The sequence below is a fragment of the Cyprinodon tularosa genome, unplaced genomic scaffold (assembly GCF_016077235.1).
Source record: "Cyprinodon tularosa strain WSP-4 unplaced genomic scaffold, ASM1607723v1 ctg88, whole genome shotgun sequence".
NCBI classification, from domain to species: Eukaryota; Metazoa; Chordata; class Actinopteri; order Cyprinodontiformes; family Cyprinodontidae; genus Cyprinodon; species Cyprinodon tularosa.
The window spans coordinates 324,500-345,223 of NW_024039651.1; the positions used below are offsets into that span (position 1 = coordinate 324,500).

At 38.9% G+C, this 20,724-nt stretch overlaps 1 long non-coding RNA gene across 1 annotated transcript in view; it reads right to left on the reverse strand.

Annotated features, from left to right (window-relative positions):
* LOC119775578 overlaps positions 1–20,400 on the reverse strand; it is a 63,965-nt gene extending 43,565 nt beyond the window's left edge. Inside the window, exon 1 of the long non-coding RNA XR_005279671.1 lies at positions 19,973–20,400. This is a non-coding gene — a long non-coding RNA (uncharacterized LOC119775578). The remainder of the gene's footprint in view (positions 1–19,972) is intronic.
* Between the last annotated feature and the right edge of the window lie 324 nt (positions 20,401–20,724).

Consider the following 20,724-nt stretch of genomic DNA (forward strand, 5'->3'; position numbering starts at 1 on the left):
ATACGACATTCATCTTCCTGATGTTTACATGCACATTGTCACTCTGCTCTGCTGTTTTTTTGCATCTGTAATTTACTTAACATTAACGACGTATGCAAATGCAATAAAGTGAAATTCAACTGAAGGTGCTGATTTCCAGCATATCCCTTCTGACACACAATGAATGACATGTGTGACATTTCAATAGTAACCATTCCCACCAAAAATACACACATTCCCTCCTAACTGCTGTATAATTCTTTACATGTGTAAACATTTACAGTAGTACCCTACACTGAAAGGGTTACATTGTGCTGGAGGAATTTTACATTTCCTAAAATGAGAACCAACAATTTATCTTTGCAGAAACTGTGTATTTTAATGATGTCACATTTACTTCTCTTATTTTATATGACTGATGTTGTGCTGAATGTTGTTCCTCTTAGGAACATCACTAATTGCCTCATATTTCTCTAAGAACATGTCGTCAGGCCTATTTCACTAGTAACACAAACTTATCGCTGAACTAAATGAAAGCCCCTGTCACAGTGATTCCAGCATTTTGGCCACTTCCTTGAATTGCTTTGGGACGTTATGCTCCAACACGTGTTTAGAAGACAGATGAACAGTTAGTCCAGTGGTTATATCATATCTCCCAGAGAGACACATGTTTACAGGACACCAAAGAGCTCTAATGAAGTCATCACCAAGGAAAATGTTGGGATAGGCCCGCAGCAAGTATGTGTATCAGACGCCAAGTGCCTCTGTACAGTGATGAATGGCTGCAGCCACATTTTGCTAATGATCATTTTGGAAAAGCAAATAGATGAATCCAGCATCAATATTTCTTAATTACTTTCGTTTCCTGTGGAATTCTCTGTTGACAAAAATGCTGTGAAACAATCAGTCAGGCAGGCCACAGAAAGAAAGAAACTCTGGGAAGCAGGGAAGTTAACCTCCAAGGATGAATTATATCATTTGCAGTGGATTGTCACTTTTTTTCAGACTGTAAGTGTGTGAGCACACAACTCACAGATGTAAGAAAAGGGTTAAAGCATAAATGTGTGCGGGAGCGAATCTCTTCCAAACACTGCATGCTTGTCATGCTGCCCTTAATGTTCAGAAGAAGAACATTGATAGACTGATGATATTCCTGCATTTTTGTCATGTAAATACTAAGATCTTTAAGGTATTTGACTCAGATTTTATTGGTAGTTATGGACTATCACAAAACAGCTGTGGGTAAGACATATCATGTCACTGCCTGTTTGGCTTATTTGCATGGTGGAATTGCTGCTAAAACAGGTTTTCTCCATTTGATACATTTTCTCTTAACTGGAATGTTGCATCGCAGTACCATCATTGGAAGTCAGTGTTCCGTTGTGTCCAAGGTGATAGGGCTGCGGCCTGCTGCTTGTGGATTCGACTCATTGTTATGACAATACCAAGAAATCTGTTACGTGATATTTTTTGCATGCAAACAGTCGTGAAACATATTTGCTTTTAAACAGATAAATGCAGGAAGTAAAAGTAAAGTAAATAAAAAAGTACTGAGAGAAACAGTCAAAGTAAAAAATATTTTTCAACTTTTGCTGTGAGAAGCAGCCATCGTGAATGTGGAAGTCAGGTTTGGTTATGTTACATTACATACTCCTGACTGTCTGACTCCTAATTATGACTATGTTCAAATTTCCTACTCAGAGCAGCAAATATATTAACATCTGAGTACAAATGTACCACATGATAAGACTTCTCATTTTAATAACACTAATGCGTTTAAACACTTGCTTCATATCATGAATGGGGACCATTTATGTTTGGTTGGGATGAAAGAGATCAGATAAATTCAGTATCTCAATTTCCATTTGTTCCATCCTATTGTTTCTCATTTCCTGGCTCAGATTCCTCCTCTCTCCTCTTTTATGTGGCAGGTGTTTGTATACTCATCTTCCTCCTTTTTCAGTACTGGTACTTACAATAATTGAACTTTTGCAGCCTGTCAGAATTGGAGGTCTGACTCTGTGAAGCCCCTTAGCCAACCTTGAGCCACCAAATGGAGATACCCATAGAACAGCTAAGGCTCAGACTGGTTAGTTGACTATATGTAGCTGACTGTGACACCATCATGGAGAGAAATATTAGCTGTGTTGCTGCCATCAACACCTTTGTTTATAGATGCTGGAGATGTGCCTGTGTTTCCAATGTAGTCCTGTTTCTCTGATTGTGACTGGCTGGATGTGCTTTCTTCATCCTCTGACATGGGAGTTGGGTCGGAGCTCGTCTGCCTGGCTGTGTTTCCTAGATTGGTCCGCCTTTTACAGTTGCTGTTTGTATCTCTGCTTCTGTCTCCTTGAACCCCAGTCGGCCTCAGCAGATGGCCGCTCACACTGAGCCTGGTTCTGCTGGAGGTTTCTTCCTGTTAAAAGGGAGTTTTTCCTCTCCACTGTCGCTACATGCACGTTTAGTGTGAGGGATTGCCTTTGTGTTAATGAGTCAATGCAATTAACTGTTTTTTCTTAGATAGAAAACTTGACTGAAAACAATTTGACTGTATGGTCATGTGAACTGTACCTTGAGATGACTAAATCAATTGAATTGAATTGAATTCGATGTATGAGCCACAGTGCTAGATCCCAGCTTACAGGTCACCACCTAAGTGTTCACATTTGTCACCAGCAAACTCTGGTGTTCTCCACAGTCAGATACGTGGCGTGTAAAACATCAGCCCTCATAGTTCAAATTTTGCCAGGTGTCAGAATGGGCAACATCAAAGCCTATCTAAAACTACAGTTACTGTAGGTTTAGGATGAATAAAGCAAAATTGTCATTCAGGCTGTCACTAAAATTAAAGTTTGCCGAAACTACTGTCTGACTCCATAATTTTCTCCAGTCCCCACCCTAATCTGACCAGTGATGACATGTTTAGCTGCATCCAGTCATTCATCCACTGGTTGCCTAGGTGGGGTCCTAAAAACTATGTGGGGTATAGTGGTTATTGCCAAGCAATTACAAGGACAGCCTGCTCTGTTCAGAGGGACACAGAATCCTTCCCGCTTTTGACTTTTTTTAAAGTAATCACGATCAAATTATTAGTCCTCCACAACAGAACAATAAGGGTCCAGACCAGGAAGCAAAGTTGTTGTTTGACAAATCCTTTCAACTTCTGCTTGGACACTATCCTGACTGTGATGACATATATACACATGTTTAAGCACATTCAAAACCTCATAATTTGATTTATTAGGGGTAAGATCACTGTCCTCAAATACATTGGTGGTTATTGACTTGAACTGTGAAAATTAGATCATTTTGTTTCACAGAAACCTGGCTGCTGCAGAAAGATACTGTGATAATAAATGAGTCAAATTACTTTAAATACGTCAACCACTTTTCTTCAAGAATAACTGAGGATGAGAAGAAAAACCATCTTTTAATCAGATTTTGTGATTGATCCTTAAATCAGGCCACCAATACCAGTGTGCTTTTCCTGTATATTAAACACCTGATTATGTATTTATGTGTTTAACTTTCTCCTAGACTGGGTTAATTAAAGCACATATATCTCTGAAACTCTGTCTTCTATCATCCTACAGATTTTACAGTTGTTTTATAGTTGATCTGGTCAGCTGTGTTTCTCTCACAGAGGAAAAGAGGTAACCACTGTTGTTAACTCCTTACTATTTTACATGAAACTTTTCCATACATATTATTGCTTCCCTTTTTGTGTGTGTATCTTTTCTGTCTTCAAAAAAAAAAACTTTCAGACGACGCAGATGACCGTTCATCCTGAGCCTGGTTGTGCTGAAGATTCCCTCTTTTTAAAGAAGTCCACATCTTCTTGTTGTATCATGTTAAATCAGACTTGATTAAATCCACTGGGTTGGCTTCGATACAAAACTTTTCCACCAATCAAAATAATAAACAAAACTTAACATAATTGTTTTTGATCTCAATGTTATTGACTTTGTATTCTTCTGTATGACTGGATTGATTTCAATATATTTATGGGTATAAATTTTGTGTTTTTTTTAAGAGAAAACATGTTGGGAATTGGCACTTTATCAAATAAATGAACTAAAATTAACTTAAAACTGCTTGTGAGGTAAAATCAGTAGCAGTGTAAATGCACTTGCTCTGTAAAAGGTTAAAAAATTAGAGACCATTGGTAAAAAAAAAAAAAACAACCAGAAACATGAAGTGAACATTGCAGACAGATCAGAGATAAGATTTTGGAAATATGAAAAGGATAAAAGAAAATAACCCAACCTGGACATCATACAGAGAATAAAGTGATTAAACAATTAAAAAAAAAGAGTGTGACATAGCAATAAAAAGCTATTCTCCTAAATTGATGAGACAGGTAGGGTAGCATTAATCAGAAACCCTTTTGAATGCTCAGCTCTTGTTAGATAATCTGTACACAGGAGCATTTTTAGGCAAGTGCTCCACAATTTTAAAAATTTATTAAAGAGTGTCTAGAAGAAAACCATTCTGTTAACAGCAGTGGCGGCTGGTGGAGTTTTCTCCGGAGGGGCCTATAAATTCAAAATAGATGTTTACCAAAAACCAATCAAATATATTCTAAGTTATCACACCAGTATATTTATATAAATGCCAACAACAACAAAAATTATGAAAACACTTCATAAAAACAGAACATAATTTCATGTACAGGTATAATTTTTGTACATAAATCTTGCTCTTCTGAGGCTTTGTAAATGCATAACAGGGTTTTGCATGTTTCAATACGCTGTCACAAGCCTAAAAAAATAATGTACCAGTTTAATAATGGAGAAGCTATTAGTTAGCGTTATATTTTTTTAGTATATAAGAACTATTAATTTTCTGAGAATGTGTTAATTTAAGGGCAATTATGCAAATGAACACACACCTAGAAAAAGTAAAATATATTATATCATTTTCAATGTGAATCCCAGATTGTTCTTCTTGCCTTTTCTAAAAAGTGCTTTAAATCAGTCCTACCTGTCTTTATTCATGCTGGGTTTCAAAAAGGGAGACAGTAGAACAGAAAAAAGCTTTAGCCTCGCTGCATGCAGTTAGCCAAGCCTTGTAGCTGAACCAGGTCCTGGAAAAAGACAGAGTGTACTGTCTCCCTCTGTCTTTAGACTGCTGATTCATTTTGATGTTCAGCTGATCCGGTCCAATCCTCACCTCCAGATTCTCTTGCTAAGTTTGCCTTAAGGGACTTCACTTAATTGAATTTTTCTTGCACCATTTCTCTCTCTGTCACTGTCCAGTCATCTCCAAGTTTGTCAATCATCCGTACTATGATTGTGACAACAGTTCCTGTCAGGTCAGGGTGCTACTCTCCTGTTCCCCAAACTCCCCTATACTTGTGCATTGCAGAGGAGCTACTACACATGTACAACTTTTAATGGCCAAAGATTTTTTTTGCCCCAAGGTGGAAATCCATCACCGATCCAACGATGAACTAAACAGCTTTATTCTTCATTACTCTTTTACTCTTCATTAAAGATTAAATATGTGTCTTGCATATCTAAAAAATATATAAATATATTCAAATTATTTTGAATTTCTAATGTCTTTCTTTTATTTTTATGTCTTAATAAAGGTCATTTGGGTGGGTGGGGTGGCCAGCCACCACAGGCTAACAGTTGGCTATGTGGTCAAAACCTGAGATTCAATAGCAAGACTTTAGGACTATTTGTAAAAACTCTTTTCCATCCAGCTTGGCTTATTTTAATAATTTCTTGAATTAAAATTATGTAAAATCATCTGTTGAGTTGTCTAAAGATGATAAAAAAAACAGACCATTTAAGGTCGTCAGACATTACTGTCTAAACAGGTTGAATCCAAATCTTATACACAATGTTTACGTATTGTTTTTTTTTATCCATAATTATGCATGGTGTTTATTGTTCTATTACATAAATCATTTGATAAAATCTAGAGACAACATGTGAGTTGCAAAGACCTGTCATCTGCTACTTTGAATGTTTAAAGTCACTGTAATAGAAAGGAATCAAATTTCTGTTTCTTTTTTTTTTTGCGTTTTTTTTTTCCCCTTGTGTTTTTCAGAAAGCAAAATCCGATTAGGTTTCTCATTTCTGCTTCTTCCTTCCAAACCCACCCACCACGCTTTCTGTTAACTAGACTCTGCAGAGTGAAAGGCCAGGATTAACCTTGGATTTGAGATACACTCACCAATCCCTCTGTGGGACCCACCCTCATGAGCTCATCTCTATCTAATGAATAGCCCCTGTCACAGGTGAACACACACAGAGACACGCACAACAATAAAGTCCAAAAAGGCACAAACAGAGAAACATCCTCACAATCAAAACATCAGCATGTTAGCTCTTTCTTGCTGTGTGCAAGTTTCTTCAGTCAGATTTGATGGTATTGTTGCTCTGTCAAAGGCAGCTCTTAGAAGCAGGCTGTGGTTTTTAAACCAACAACTTTGACAGGTAGCATGTCTTAACTTACACATACAGAGCATTGCTGGATATTACCGGCATTTTGGCAGCAGATTGTTTTCAATTACTGTAAGGAAAAAGAGTCACAACCACATGGGTGTTTGGAAGGAAAGAACTGAAATTCTGAGTACAAATGTTTGTATGAACGGTGTAGCTCAACCCACAGTTCACCAATCACTTCTAAATCTGTGAAGAGTTAGTCTAAAAATATCTTAAATTAGTCATTTCAAGTCAGATTTAAGTTTTGAGTCAATAAATTTGAAATAAACATTTTTTCATCAAACTCATATGAAACTGAGTCACTCCAGGTCATGATCCAAACTTTTTCCGTTAGTCATTAGGCCTAAATAACTTCAGACATTATTAATAACTTTTTTGCTAAGATGTCTACCTTTAACGACCCCCCAAAAAATAAGCTACGTGATGAATTATATTTTTATTGTTTATTAGTCCAAAAACATGAATGTTAGGTTAATTGGCTTCTCTAGATTCTCCTTAGGTGTGAGTGTGTGTGTGAATGGTTGTATGTCATGTCTGTCTCTGTGTTGCCCTTCGACAGACTGGCGACCTGTCATGGGTGTACCCCGCCTCTCGCCCGTAGACCGCTGGAGATACGCACCAGCACCCCTCGCGACCCCAATTGGGACAAGCGTGTCAGATAATGGATGGATGTTTATTAATAGTTAATTCTTTTTTTAGCAGATATTAAAAAATATATATATGTAGGCCTTGACGTTATAATGAGTATATTGGAGGAATATTAGAAGCTGTTAGTGATGAATTTCTAAATCTGCAGGTTTACTAGTAGTTCCTAGAATTTCTAAAAGTAGAATGGGAAGCAGATGTTTTAGTTATCAGGGTTCTCTCCTGTGGAACCAACTACCAGTTTTAGACCATGAGGCAGGCAGAATTTATTAGATCAATCTCTGACACTCTGTGCTTTTTCTCCTAGCAGCTTCGCCTCGTCTATTCTGTTTTTCTTACTTTGACTAACTGTGTGAGCTTTCTTTCATCCACCGACATGGGAGCTGGCGTGGAGCTCATCTGCCTGGCTGTGTGATTCCTGGACTGTGGAGATGGTTGACAGTTGCCTTTTGTGTCTCTGCTTCTTTCTGTATGTCTGCTTCATCTCCTTGAAGCCCAGTCAGCCTCAGTAGATGGCCGCTCACACTGATCCTGTTTCTGCTGGAGGTTTCTTCCTGTTAAAAGGGAGTTTTTCCTCTCCACTGTCACTACAAGCATACTTAGTGTGAGGGATTGCTGAAGAGTCAATCAGTCGATGCAATCAACTGGTTTTCCTTAGATAGAAAACTTTGAATCAATTTGACTGTATGATCTGGTTGAACTGTGAAGTGTCTTGAAATGAGTGCTATTTAAATAAACAGAATTAAATTAAACTGAATTAATCAAATAAAATGTTTTGGGATTTTTTTTGTATGTTTTTCTTTTTTTTGTCATTGTACTGACTGAGTTATAACCTGCTTATCCCACCTTCATACTCTCCGCTCCTTCATGTATTGGGAAACCACATCCTAAATTTGTTGAACTTCGGAATTAACAGAATAGGAAGTTTTTTTTTTTTTTGTTTTTTGTGATTTCCTCAAACTAATGAGCAGATTATTGTGTGTAAAATAAACTCTAATGTGCATAGTTTGGAAGATAGCACAACAGATGAATTATCATATTTTCTCCGACTATTAGAACAGCATACATAGACGAAATATTGTATCTTAGTGCATGGGGGTAACCCTTATATATTGATTGATATATATGTGAATTGTGAACTACATCATTGGAGGAAGTAACTTTGTATTTGATATCTGATCATTTCCAATCTGTACTCAACAACATCTTTGCTGAATGCAAACATGTTTGCGGTGGTTATAACTCCACCAGCTTTAGTTGACGCCCTGTCGGCTGTTATGGAGGACATATAGAGGAGAGCCATAACTTTATCGTTACTAATGTGGCACCATAAAACTACTGTTAACATTTCTGAGGTGTTTTTGACTGCATCTATCACACACAAAATTTATAGTGGTGTGCCATACTACTTACTTTGGTATACAAGGTAAATAGTAGGGCAAGTATCAACGATATCACAACAAATACTTTTAATATTTTTTGGTAATATGTCATCACACACTACATCCAACAACTACAGGTATTTTCTTGATTTTTCTCAAACTACAAAATTTTTAAATCACCATAAAAATTATGAATAATTCTGTGAAAAGAGACAACCTGTTGCCTTTTTATGAAAGACTGAACCTGAAACTAAACTACTAAAATAAACATGATAGTTTTAATCCAATTTTAATACCAAAAATTGGGTTGTATCGAAATGATCAACATTTTGTATCGATCAGCCCAACACTAACAAAAACTGTAAAATTTATGTGTTTTAGGAAGAATGTGTACATGCTTAATTTGGGATTACCAACATGTTGGTTCCTAGGAGAGTGTAAAAATATATAAACAAAAAAAAAGGAACATTATTTGATTTCTGCTAAAACATATTTTATTTGTGAGGAGAGAAAAAAAAGCCTAAACTAAATTCAAGACTGTGGTGAAATGATGGTATGTTTTTATTAGAATTTTTCAGGGCCACATGAAAAAATACTTTCTTTTTTTTTTCTTTGTAAGCTGTAATTTTATGACATCATGTTCTAGTTTACTCATGTAAATCCAGCCAGATCCCTATTGAAACATTTTTACCAACATGTGTTTTGTGCTAAAACGGATATTTCTCATTTTTTATTCCCTTCCCTCCCAGTCAATGTCTCTCACACACATGCACAGACAAGTGTCTTGTAGAGCTATCTGCTTGAGAGATAGTGCTTATTAGTGTCCTATAAATCTGTTCTAACTCCCAGCGGGGGCCCCACTGCTATAATTTACAACAACACATGCTGAGTTTGCTCAGCCCTCGCTCATTGTGAATGTCTGCTTGTTGGTTACAGCTAATAAAGAATCATCAAGGGACATCACAAATCCAGTTGTGACTAAAGTTTGTGTAGTTAATGCTGACTTAGAGGGTTAAATTCAAGCTGCTCCAGAATTTATGCATACAATTGCCTCCTTGACAGGAGGCAGGAACAAGAGAAAAAAAAAAGGGGAGGTGAAGAGTAACAAGAAGAGGAAATGAGGGGAGATAAGGAGGAGAGAAGGTGGAGAAGAAATAAATCTTGTCTCCTCTGCTCACTGTAGAGCTGCTAAGGTAGAAGCATGACATTTATGTGGAAAGGTATTGGTCGTACCTTTAATGTCGGTCTTTGAGCACAATCCTATTTGTAATATGATAGTTTGAGAGGAATCCTACAGATAAAGAAGAGCAAATTGGTTAGGAAATAAGCCTTTAATCTTGGATGTAAGACTTACTTTCCCTGGTCAAATCCAGCGCTAACAGTGAATGGAGTCTTTGTGGAGGCCGCAGCTATAGAAGCTCATCTGCATTTAGTGATAAACGTTGTTTAAATTGAAAATACAGCTTTTTAAAGTGGTAAGTAAACACAGCAGGAATGATAGATTTACTGCCCCTACCTGGCAGCCAGACAGTTATGTTGCAAGCACACACATACAAATACATATATACACAGCGACCGATTTAACCAACAGGTATGCAAACATACTCCGGGAAAAAAAATCTGACAGGCAAACACGCGTCAGACGGATCATTTCATGCAACATAAATGTAACAAAAACATACATTTCGACTCTCATGCAGCAAACGGGATCACATCACCCTGTGATAAATGTCCTTGCCGTTTCCAGCTGATCTGTCAACATCCTGCTCAAACAATGTTTATTTTTTTCCGTCTAAGTCTGATCAGACCATAGATATGAGGTAGAAGATGAAGAGGGTGTTGGGTAGTGTTGTTTATGCCCACTGCTTCATTTCAGGTTGAGGAATCCTCTCTGTGAACAGACTGGGCAGGCTGTAAGCAACGCCGGGGTGGAGTCCACGCAGACGCTTTTTATGGATCTGAAGGTGATTTGTCACCGTCTGAAGGAGCTGTGAGGTTAGTGGCGTGGCAGTGGAGAGAGGTGGAGCTGGGGGGTGGGGGGCAGGGGCAGCGATTTAAGGCTCTAAATGGGTTTCGGGTCACTGGCATCACACAGTGGACCAGTCACTCAGCTCCAGAACAGGACCAGGTAGGAGGAGTTGGACTATGTGCACTCCGCCTCCTTCACATACTCACAACCAGTCACATGACCTTCTTGTGCTTTGACTAAACTTTCTGAAGCTTAACACCATGCAGGGGGTGTTTGCTTAACGGTGCCTGGTAGCGTTACTGTAGGTTGATAGAAGATGATATTGGAGAGAACACCTTGTATCACTTATATACTAAACCAAATAATGTTCTTTGCTTTCTTCCCTCATCGCTGCTTATATAATGTGGTGTGAATTGATATCTTTAACCCCTTTGCCAGTGCTCCCATGCCCTTGTGTTAAGCGTATTCCCCTGGAGGTGGGAGAAATAACATTGAGCTGCCCTGTTTTCCTCTGAGGCTCGTATCCGAGGGTTGGTTTGGGAAGGAGCCACATATTTTTCTCATGTGGTACCAGCCAGCTGCTGCATTTAGAGCTGATAAATGAGGTGAAGGTAAACACACAGCCTGTGGTTTAAAGGAAAACACAACAAAAACCACGTTTACTTCTGTAAAGAGCATGTTTGTTGGATGGTAAGGTCAGAGTTCAAGTACTATAATCTATAATCATATTGACAGATCAGGTGGTTTAGTTCTGGATATGAAGCATAAGCAGCAGAGGTTTGCTAGAGAATAAACTTTGAAGAAAATTTTGTCTACAGTTATTAATTTAATAACATTATCAAAAAGGAACAATTTTTCTTTCCTCTCAACAATTAAGAAAAAATAAAGAGAATATGGAACTATCCGTTGTTGCAATTTATTTAATAAAATCCTTCAAAAGTGCATCAATTGAATTACAGCAAGACCAGAATTACCGTATTTTCACGACCATAAGGCGCACCGTACTAAAAGGCGCAGTCTCAGTTATGTGTCCCATTCCTGTATTTAACACACACATAAGGCGCACCGGACTATAGGGCTCGTTTTTTATATACCGGTACATGTCCTCTACTACCTTTAAATACCTCTACTGCGTATTTAAAAATACAGCGGGGGCAAAACTGAGTATGATTGTGCTTTATTCATGTATTTATTACAAAGTATTAATCAAACCTGGGAGCTGGCCATGAGACAGACACATCGCAGATGACAGCGCTGTGATCGCTCCTAAATTAACTTAAAATCCTGAAACCTGCCAACAGAATATGTTCGCTTTTATTACCGGTATCCTGGTGCCTGCAGTTTAAATTATTTAGATGAAAAACACCTGCCAGTCACCGCGGTGAACCCGGAGGCTGCCCGGCCTAGAGGCTGCTGATGAAAGGATTTCTACTGTCGGTGCACCGCTGGTATGTGGGGGTCTGAGCGCCTCCGACAGAAATAGTATAGGCACGATGATAATCTGGATGAACTAACTGCAATTATTAAGTTTTCAGGTGGACTTTCTCACTTAAAAACCTATTAAAACTACTTTATTCCCACTGATCACAGCAAATATAGCTGCAAGATTTAGATTATTTAGATGAAAAAACACCTGCCAGCCGCCGCGGTGAAGAGGAGGAGACCGGGCCCAGAGGCTGCTGTTGAATTAAGTTTTCAGGTAGAAAAATAGAGCGGGAGCAAAACTGAGTATGTTTGTGATTTATTCATGTATTTATTACAAAGTATTAATCAAACCCATCAAAGTCATCATCCTCTGTTTCTGAATTAAACAGCTGCGCTAAATCAGACATGCCAATTTCCCCTTCTTCGCTGTCAGAGTCACTTTCCGTGCCGGGCGGCTCCTCAGAAATAATGCCGGCTTTTGCAAAAGCTTGAACAACAGTGCCAGCAGACACGTTAGTCCCAGCTTCAACAATCCATCCGCTAATGGTGGCGTAACTTGCCCGGCGCTGCCTTCCACTTATCGTGAAACTGTGGTCTCCGTCGGTCATCCATCGCGCCCACGCCGCTCGCAGCCTTACTTTGAATGGCCGTTGGCGGCGCGCTCCCGACACGCTGCGCCTGCGGGACCTTTTGCTGCGTCTATACGCTCGTCAACCGTTGACTTTGCATGTACACTCGCTGCTTCTGCTGCACCTGCTGCGTCCGGTTCACAGCGAGCACAGCATTAATTTGTTTCAGCGATGGTGTGGTGATGAGTGGAAAAAAAAACACCTGGTCTCCTTACATTCACCTCCCTCAGCCACTCTTTCATCATCTCTTCAATGAGGTGGTCTCAAAAGTCGCAGTTGCAACACACATAGGGCGCACCGCACCAAAGGGCGCACCGCACATTTTGAGGGAAAAAAAAGACGTTTATGTGCACCTTATAGTCGTGAAAATACGGTAGAAAAGTCTTACAAAGGGACTTTGCAGAACAGATTTTCCATTTATTTAGAAATTCATATATGCACGCCATTCTGAATGAAAAGCAAAAACTACAGTAGTCAGTTAAAATCCAGATTATTCTTTATAGAGATTCATTTAAGAATGCATATCCCTTGATCCATTTCACATTTTAACAAGGCCATTTCATAACCCAACACCTCACTGTTATTGTATCGATATTTTATTTAAAGACAGCAAGTTCAACCTATATTCAGTTTTAGCCAATAGAAATATTTGGAAGTGGTGAAATGCTAGCCTGATAAACCAGACTAAATGTGAGATTAAATGTGTAATTTAGTCTGGCCCCGATGAATGAGACATCGGAAGATTGTTGATGAGAACAACCAGTTGTCATTCAAACCATGTCTGTTCCTATTGGCCAACACTCTGACCAATGAGCGCAACTGACTGTGACAAAGTAAGCCCGACAGGAAGCTGGTGGGGGAGTGTAAACACACAGCCTGTTGGTAAAACGGAAAATACGTCCTTCTTAAAAATGAATGTACGTAGATCCTCTTCCTGCTCACGTTTCAAAGAAAAGTCCAAGGCTAATCCTTCCAAAACTGATTCCAAAGCTGGGTCAAATGAGAACTGTTCAATAGTTGTTGCCATCTTCCTTGTTGTGCTTTCTCCAGCGTTGCACAGCTTTGTCATCACGCCCTCAAAACCCCGCCCACTCTGCATCCAGAAATTCAAAACACATCTCTGCATTGTGATTGGCTCGCCAGTTCTAGGGCCTGGGGCATTGACCACTCGCAGGCAAATAGGATTTTGGCCGCTGGCGGGTGGGGCTAGTTTACTTGGCTAGTGAAATGCTGTTGTTTTCAACCCTGGTCTCTGGGACCCAATTGTCCTTTATGTTTTAGCTATTTGGCAGCTAGAGGACACCTGAATCAAATGACTGCACCACCTGCTTAGGAACCTCAGATTCCTTTTAATCATCCATCGATTTAAAGCAGGTTTGCGGAGGAAAGTTAGCATTTAGCGTTTCCATTAAACATTGAATTGCACAAACTGTCATTAGAAAATAAATTGGATAAATTGAAAAACTTAGCCTTGGTGCCATTCGAACTTACATAGTCCCACCCACAACGTTTGAGGTCAGGAAGTTCGGTCTGGCATTGCTCAGTAGTAGCGCGAGTATGCTCGCACAATATCTGGCGGGCCAATCAAATTGTCAGGGCGGGCTTTATACGATGATGGACAAATGATCAACAGTAACGTAATCAACCACGTCACCAAAGCGCGCTTGGGTGACAACAACAATGGCTGCCGCTGGAGAGTTGAGGTGAGTAGATTCTGCTATTAGGTCTGTTCTAGAAGATATCGACAGCAAATTAATTTTAAGAGAGGAACAGAGAAACGCGATCAAGGCTCATCTTCTTATTCTAGGTGTGCAACTGCAGGCTTTGATTTTTGTTGACAACAACTATGCGTTGCTTAACATACGTCACGCACTCCGTTGCTCTTATTGGTTGTAGGTCTATCCAATTGAGCAAAGAGGCATTTTTTTTCCTGGTTCGTTCGAAACACGCCCCATAATCACAGCTCTATGGAGCAGTATCAGACTCATATTCTGACTAGAATTGAGTAGGACTACGTCAGGCTATGAAAAACTGTGATTTAAAAAAAAATAAAAAATTCCATAAAAAAACTTCATGGTTTTTCGGTGGAATCGAAATTAGTGTATTTCAATCAACTTCTAACTGTTTAATATACAACTTCTACACAACTATATCCCTGACCTGTTAATTTGTTCCTTGTTCTCCGGGACACTGGCTGCCCCCTAATGTTTTCCAACAAACCTCTAACAGCTTTTACTGTGATGAGATTAAATTACAAACCACAAAACTATTTATTTTTTCAAAAAAGAACATATAACTGCACTTTTTGTGTTCCTTGTCATATAGAAGCCCAATTATACAATAAAGTTTGTAGTTGTCACCTGAAGATCATTTGAAAATAGTTTGGTATTTATTTAGAAATTATAATTAGTTTTGCTGGACAGTAGAATCAGCAAGTATCCAGAAAACAGTCAAAAACACTCATTCTCATTATCAATGCAGACAAGTTATGAGAATTGAAATACAAGTTTACAACATAGAGAGAAAAACATGCATGTGCATTTGTCAAGGGAAAACGCATAGTTATGCAGAACCCTTGTTTTAGACGAGTCTGCCAGAGTCCTGATTGGTGTGTGTGTTTCTTTGGGTGGGCTGATTTAAAATGTCCCTAAGGCCTCGTTCAAGGTAGAGAAATGGACGGGGCCCAGAACCCTGTCCTTCTGCTTCCCTCTTGCCCATTCTTTCTGTGGGTCCCAGTGGGTCAACCTTACACTCACATTCAACCGTCAACAACACATCCAGTGTTTCTCACACTGTCCCAAGCTTTTTCTGTCTCTGGTTTGACAGGATCCTACAGTCCCGTCCTCAACAAGCCGCCGCACATTCCAGCACCACTCGGACTTGTTATTGGAGCAAATTTATAGGGCCATTTATTTAACTGGATCTGAATGACATTGGTTCTGGATGAGTTGAGCTGGGGCAAACTACCGGGCCATGTGGGCCAGGGAAAACAGAGCAGGGGATAAATCAGGGAATTAGGGGGAGGTGGGAAACAGACTGAGAGTTGGGGATACAGAGGATGTATCAGGATAGAAGCTGGGGACTAAAATGATCCATGATGAACAGACTGTTGGGCAGAAGACCCTAAATAAATACTAGCAAAATTAAGATTCAAATAGTGAAATCCTGGTGATATAATGTAAAAACCACATGAGCTTCGCTTTCAGTCTGACCATACGCTGTTTTATTAGTGCTTATTGTGGTGTTCAGTTTTCCTGCTCTAGAGATCTGGACAAATGTGGACTAAAACTGCATATTTTCATAATTTACTTCTTATCAAATTTTGGATAAGAAATCAGGTATTCAATCCATCCATCCATCCATCCATCCATCCATCCATCCTCCCTCCCTCCCTCCCTCCCTCCCTCCCTCCCTCCCTCCCTCCCTCCCTCCCTCCCTCCCTCCCTCCCTCCCTCCCTCCCTCCTTCGTTAAAACCTGATCCCTGCAGAAATGTCTGTTTAAAGGGACATTTGATTCCTGCTTGTTAACAGGCAACACTAAACTCTCCTAAAATTATTTTGAAATGCCAAAAAAAAGCATAAATTAAATCAACTGCTGTTTTGTAAACCCTGGGAGGGTCTAGCCTGCCATATAAAACCATTATAATGGCAGACAGTAGCCTTACTGTGGCAGCATGAGGCTACAAATTTGTAGGAACCACATATGTCCGACAGTTAATGACAGTTAATGGGCTTAGGGGCTGTGTTATTTTATTTTTATAGTCTTTACTTTTGCCTCCAAAGGCTTACCATTATTTGTTAAGAGTTTACATGCATCAACCTGTCCTTTCTTTCAGTTTTTTGGCAGCTCCAGAGTATAAACACTGAAAAACCCAACCAGAGGTGGGAATAGGAGCTAGTTTTCAGGTCGATTCGACATGAGCTACTTGGCTCATCTTTAATCATCATATCTCAGAATCAGTAAAAGGATAATTGATCATTTATACATCTTAGAATCCCCTCCAACTGTGTGGAGAAAAACGATAAACTCATGTGGTTGTAAGATGAAACCCCAAAAATGAAGGGTGATTATTGTTTTTGCTTATCAAAACTAGGCATGTTGAGTGTAGGTTATAATATTGAGATTTCATACTACCCAAATCTTCTTTGTACTTTTCTTTAACCAATTTCAATTCAATTCAGCTTATTTATATAGCAGCAATTAATAACACATGTCATCTCAAGGCACTTTACAGCACTTTCATTCAGATCCTTCAGTTGGACTGGTGATCCAATCCAATATGATCTCATCCTATCAATGATTTGCATCTCTCATCCATGTGACATTTTTCCTTATTTTATTTGGAAGTAATAATATAGTAAACACTTCAGAGGAAACTCGAAACCTGTTTATTCAGCCTGCACAAATGCACGCCATCTCACACAGACACACACACACACACACCCCACAGACAGAACACTCAGTGACTGACAGACACGGCTGAGACAAACTACTGTGGGAGTGAGAGGGTGCAAGCAGTGCGCTGCTTAGCTGGGTGAGGGGCAGATCGTTTCTTACCTCATACATAAAAACATGCACAAACACACAAGTTATGCAAAAAACCCACTTTGCATGTTGCTTACTCATTCTCTTGAGACTTTCTGCAAAACTCCTTTTCAGTTATTCCCCAACTGACCTAAAGGGGGTGCTACAATATTTGCTTGTATGTGCATCTTTAAAATCTACAAAATGTTATTGAAATGGGAACGTTTTCCTTTCTTGCAAAATAAAAGCATAAAAACATACAAACAAGAACATATTCTATCTATCTATCTATCTATCTATCTATCTTTCTATCTATCCTAGAGACACAGATAATGTGGAAAGTTGTTGTTACATCTCTGAGAAGCTGCAGGGATTCCTGCTGATTGGCTTCTTCTTCTTCTTCGCTGTATGAGCCACATTCCAGTTTGCTTTTTCTTTTGGCAAAAATCAGGACCCATGAAATGAGGAAATCTTACATATGCTAATAAAACCCATACAACTTCATGATCATTAACCTTTTCCACTCTTTCAACCACCTGAATCAGTGGTTCCCATTGTGGAGGTATAGAGGGCCATAATATTTCACAAAAATATATTTCATAAAATACATAAACATGGAAAATAAACAAGTGTATCATGAAATAAGTAAATGTTATGTGTCTTTAGTTATACTTTTATATTACGAAAATCCATATTACATTAGATGCACACCTAATTAATGAAATGTGCCATTACATAATTAAGAATACATTTAAAAAGATTATGAAATTATTATATGTCATCTAACAATTTGCTTATTTAATTTATTAATTAATTAAGTATTAATTAATAAAATATGCACTTCAATGTATACTGATATTACAGTAGTTATGTGTATTTTTAGATGGTATCTAGTCAGTTGCATTTGTTATGTTAGGCTAAATAGTTTGGGATGCCCGTCTCCAAATTATAGCTGCAGCTGCATCGCAGCTAAAGAAATTTGACTCATTTTGATATATATTGTTTATACTACTTCCACTTCCAAGTTCCACATCTGCACCTACATGACACATAGAGTAAAAGTTTAAGATTTTTTTTATTCATCTAAATGGAATAAAGATAACAATAGTTTTCCTCACCCAATTTAAATATAAAGTTCTTTGAGGATCCATGTTCTTTGATGGATCATTAGGATGTCTAATAAGAAGATATCCTGAGGACCAGGAGGACCTGAGGTCCGTTTGAGGTCTGACCCTGGACCGTCCACCCAGTGAGCCCAACTGAAAGCATTCCTCCACTCTTGGGGGGTTAAGAGAAGAGATGAGAGCAGAATGGATGGAAGAAGAGTTGGATTGCTGTGTTAAAGAGGCAGGACCACCACCCAGAAAGCCTGCCACGCTCTCTGCTCCTCTGAAGACTGCCAGCGTGCTAATTTGTATCAGTAAACAAGCAGCCGACAACTTCAAAGTGTCGACTCTAACGAGGCCTGACTGGGGAATGGATTTGCATGTGTGTTGTTTGCCAGCTTGTATGTCTCTAGAGTTATCTACCAATGTGCATGTTTATTGATTTCTTTATTTCATAAGAATACTTTTGCATGACTTTGAGAATTCAAGAATATTTAGAGCCTTAAGGAAAACAAACCAAAAAAAAAAAAAAAAAAGATAATGATTTATGTGTTCTCTTTCAGGGCAAAAAAATACATATTTTTAGATATGGAAGTAGAAAAATAACTTTGGCCTAAACAACATCCATATCGACTTTCAAAACATAAATCAGCGAAGCTCTTGTGTGTGTATGCTACAAAATCCATCATTGTGAACGTGTGTATACATGTTTCTTTAGATGGGCCACCACCCACGGAGACAAGTCAGGTAAATATTTGGAGGGTGTGGAGGTGAGGGGGTCAGTGAAGTGTCCAGTGTCCAGAGAGAGCTCATGCAATCTTAACATATTCAGCATGGACACCTGATCCCGCTTTGGGCGGCTTCCGAAGCTGAGAAATATCCCAAACAGCGACTGATGACAACATTAAAAAGCCTTCCAACCAAATAGCATAAATGAGGAGGTTTCGCCAGCTTCCATCAGCATATATCTTCACCTAAACACCAGAACTGTTGCATGGATCTGCATGAGGTGCATGTATGAATATTGGGGGAATTGTTGTCATAACTATGTCATGTACAGAGAAAAGCGCGATGATAGAAATTTCTGGGTGTGGTTTTAACAAAATGAACACAGGCTGAGAAGTGAGCACTCAGAACTGAGATGCTTATATTACCGCGAATCACCTGCTTTTAATCAGCTATATCCAACATTCATATGTGGACTTGTTGGTATCTCTGTTCCGCAAAAACAGGATGCAGAGGGCCCTTCCTCATGCTGCAGCGCTCAGATCCTGGGCCCCCACATGCCCACCTTTTGCCCTCCAGTGCCATGTGTTCTTGCAACAGCAAACCACACAGGGGAGCTCCTGCTATATATGAACCCACTCACATTCCCCACAGTTATTGTGCTGCCAGGGATCTACAATAAAACTGAAAGCAGCATTATCATTAAAATTATATGATGCAAACACTATCTCATATCTCATAAAAAATCGTTTTAATAGGTCTAATTATAGTAAAATACACTCTTGCAAAGAGTCGGACTATTTCAAGAAAGTAAAACCCACAAGTAGTGAGCTTATATTTTCTCCTTTTGATTCTGCTACCTACATACAAACTGTAAAGAATATAATTTCTGACTGCAGTTAATTTTCTCAGGTATTTTGTCTGTGGTTAGAAAAAAAACAAGCAAACAAAAAACTGTGATTAAATTACAGTTAGCAAAATACACATTTTGTGAAGTAAAGAAAATAATGAGACCAAAATGATAAAGTGATGCCATGGTTATAAGTAAACATAACTCAGTAAGTAGGAAATGAAGATAGAGTCAGAGATATCCAGCAGGACAGGACATGTTCAAATAAATATCATTACCTCCAAGATAGCTAAATGATGCCAGTCTGCGAGACACACTGTATGACCAGAGGGAGGATTAATGAGCTGAGAAATCAGACCCAAACACCAGGGTGATTTTTTTTCTTCTTCTTCTTCCCATTCGGTGCGCCTCGGCGGTGAGGCCCTCTCTCAGAGCCACATGGGAGGCTGCTTCAACACGTATGATGAGAAAGATTTCTGCCTGTCGGTGCTGCCTCGTTCATCTGTCAGTAGGTCGAACCACATTTTGCGAAGCGGGAGATGATGATAGGAGCCAATGGAATGCCTCTATGCGAGCATTATTATGGCGAACATTTGAAGGGTAAATACACCCCATGAAAGCTAGTAAACAAACGAAACTCATCGATGAAAGTAGAAACTCTCTTGATTTCTGAGGATAAGGTGCTCAAGTTTTATGATTAGTTTGATTTATTCCCAACATATTTTTGCTCTGCTGCTCAGCATCAGGGACTTTATTTCTATGTTTCATCATTTATTCATCCCAATTTCAGACATGGGTAAAATATATTTTCCTACTTGTGTGTTTTTTCTATGCATTTCTCCCAGTGGTGAAATTGTTCCATTTTTTCGAAATTATTTTATTTCTGTTAGCTAGACCATGGTTTAGATAACTGATGCCTCATTATTGACCTGATCAGAGATTTTTCATGTATATAGGTTTCCTTATATTTATGTAGTTGTTGGAAATAAACAATTGATTTCTTGTTTTAGATAAATAAAATGTATTTTGA